At 45.9% G+C, this 3,050-nt stretch overlaps 1 long non-coding RNA gene across 1 annotated transcript; it reads right to left on the reverse strand.

The window, feature by feature from the left end:
* Positions 1-227: 227 nt before the first annotated feature.
* Positions 228-3,030, reverse strand: LOC106944032 (uncharacterized). The gene is made up of 2 exons (XR_001424082.1): positions 2,421-3,030; positions 228-2,281 (listed from the first exon to the last, which is right to left on the reverse strand). It is a non-coding gene; the product is annotated as an uncharacterized LOC106944032 (long non-coding RNA).
* Positions 3,031-3,050: the final 20 nt, after the last annotated feature.

The raw sequence follows: 3,050 nt of genomic DNA on the forward strand, positions 1-3,050 counted from the left end.
AGGAATATCCAGAGTTCGGCTAAGAAAGACAAAAACCTAAGCTACGAAAAGGATCATCTGCTGGAATAGTGACTGCCAGACCAATTTAAATCCTCTGGATTGTTCTGAACTGAGCTACCGGAATGAAATATGAATCAACCACTATACATTGCGCATGTGGAAAATTCCTATAAATAAAATGCTTTAAAAAAAAAACCCACGTCTTACATGAGACTAAACCAGTTCTATTTAAGGTTGCTTTGATAAGTAGTGAATGGACCCCAGCAAAATTTTTTTTTTTTTTTTTTTTTTTTTTTGAAACAATAATTGGACAATGCCCTCAACAAGAATTTAAGGCTGATTAATAATTAGCAGAAGCGCTGGACAGACTCAACCGAACTGAAGAGGAATTAGTTGACTTCATGTTACGTTGGCAAGCCACTCTACTACACGTATTGCGTCGCAACAGGGTAAAAGTCCACAATTAGGTGAATGACAATTTATGCCTCATGCCGCGGTATGAGAAGGCCAGCCGAGACGCGAACCCCTGCTCCAGACGAGATTAGCTGATTGAACTGACTGTTTAGGTCATGATAAGGAGTAAATTTAAAATATGCTAGTTTTAAAAACTTGCCATGTCTTTATTGGAAAGCCTAATTATAGTTCTCAGATTAATAACTTGTTCTGTCCTGTTAATCTTTATGTCACCTATAGATAAAGTAGATTGTTTGCCGAGATCTTTTGAACTGCCCTTTGTGTGGGAAATCATCAGAAGTTCCAGCTTTCACACTGATCTGTGAAAAGCCTTGAAACAGCAGGAGTCCAGGCCAGTAGAGGAGAAGCTCTGCTTCCACTTGTTTAGATAAAGGTGACCATTTGAGCTTGATCTTGAAAACAAATTGCAGGGAGTGTCTAACTCTAAAGAGGATCAGAGACATCTCGTGGTTGGATGAGCAAAGCTACGCCTTATTAGAATAAATAAAAGTCTAGAGTACGCCTTTACTATAAGACTTTGTACACAGCAGTAACTACTCGGATTTGCTCTTGTAATTCTCCAAAGACGTCTAAGCACGTCTTTGCTTCTTTCTTCCTTCTTCCATTCGACTCAGGTAAATTAATGCATGTCTCTGTTCTGCCGTTCTGTTGCAATTTCATGTGCGTCTTCTTTGGATTAAACTCTAATTCTGAGATGTCTACACTCGTTTTCTGTGTGATTTAACTCGGCCCGCCGGGAGAACCTGGGATCCGTGAGAAGAAGATGGAGCCAGAGATTTTCCAAAATTACAACCTAAAATCTTCAACAGGCAGAATTAATCTACGTAGCTGAACATACACAACGACAATGGTCACGGGCAAGGGGCTGTATTGAAATTAGTCATAACTAAGCTAACATCACCTGCATCCAGTGGCATTACTCTACTCGGTCGGTTAAATTATGCAAAGTATTGGCGTTATACTAGCGGCTCCTACGCCGTTGGCGACTGGTGTGAACGTCTCGGGGCTCAAGTTACGTTTGAAGGCGGTTTGAAATAGATTATGATATGTTAACAGCACATAAAAACTGTTTTAATTGCAGAACAAGGTTGCAGAGGACGCGATAAGGGAGATGGAGGAAACTCCGGTACCAAATCGATGCAGGAATATCAAAGAGTTGGCCATGTAGGTAACACACGGGGCTTGCAGAACAGCCGGGACACAACTGAAGTGACCGCCCGCGCTGCCGGGCCTGGGTAGCATAAATTATAATACAGCTCAGACGACAAAGAATACTGCACTGACTAGCGACAAATAACTAATGTGAAGCAGATAGATAACTGCGGTGACCAAACGACCCGTTAATGATGGGCTGCACTGCTCGCAGTTGAGTGCACATGCATCTGCTATTTATATGATAGACATCCCTCCAAGGCTGACTGGATTCTGACATACGCCTTGCAGCGCTTACGCAACAGCTGGTCACCTGCTGAACCAATGTTATGTTTAAAGGCGCCTCGGAGAAACAGGTGACGATGTTTTAGCTAAGTCAATGTTCGGATAAAAGTCCTTGAACATTAGAACCTGAGTGGCGCATGTATATACGGCCAAAGTGTTCGGGAGGGGATAAACTAATGAAAAGTGTCTGCGTTACGAAGTATTGCGAGACTCGAATGAGACATGAGAATGCTACGTCTTACCCTGGTAGCCTGAAACAGGCGTAGTGAGGGAAAACCAGAGAGGTGTTGCTGAGCGGGCTGACAGCGACCATGCAGGAGAGGGAAATCGTAGGCATGCTGATCCTTAGCGTGGCACTGGTGTGAAGGCGCTGAGGTGAAGAAGACGGTGCGGGTTGAAAACAGTGGGATCACGTGTCTGCTTGCCAGAGGTGGACCGTGGAGTAGGTGGCGAGGGAGCGGGAGATTGGAGAAATCCCAGTCAGGCGAGAGAAAGGGGGAAGACGCTACTTGAAATCATCAAGGCGGGAGACGCCGCTTGAAATCATCGAGGAATCGCTTGCATCTGAGGAGCATCCTGACAGCCTGAGACGGGCGTAGAGGGGGAAATCCGGAAAGGTGCTGACCATGACGGCATGCGGAAGTGAGAGAAGCTTGGCGGGCGAAGGAAGATGGCCTTTTGCTGCTCCCATCAGATCCTCCCTTTTGATTCTGTCGTTTTTCTTTTTGTGACATCTTTAAACAGGCTGTTCCCTCCACGTAGAGCTCCGCAGTTAGCTACCTTGTCTCACGACTGTGCGGGAGGTAATGCGTCGTGCATCACGGGCCAAAGGGGTCAAAGTAAACAAGGTGACCGGAGGGCTTATGTTTTTCGGAGGTGGATCGTGGAGTAAGTGAAATCCTAGACAGGTGAGAGATAGGCGGGAGAAGCTGCTTGAAATGATCGAGGCTGGGGCCGGGAGAAATCTCTTGCATCCGGGGAGCGTCTGAGGGTTAAAAGAAAGGACCAACGCAGGATGCGAGGTCGAAGGACGGGGAATCACGAAGCTGTGGAGGAGCTGAGACGTGCAGATGAACGGATTGAACGCAGCTGGGAAGCGTCTGACGGTTTGGGTGTGGATCCTTTATGCAGAGCCTGAT

The sequence above is a fragment of the Poecilia latipinna genome, unplaced genomic scaffold, assembly GCF_001443285.1.
Source record: "Poecilia latipinna isolate Pla-1442-1.1 unplaced genomic scaffold, P_latipinna-1.0 Scaffold6648, whole genome shotgun sequence".
Lineage (NCBI taxonomy): Eukaryota > Metazoa > Chordata > Actinopteri > Cyprinodontiformes > Poeciliidae > Poecilia > Poecilia latipinna.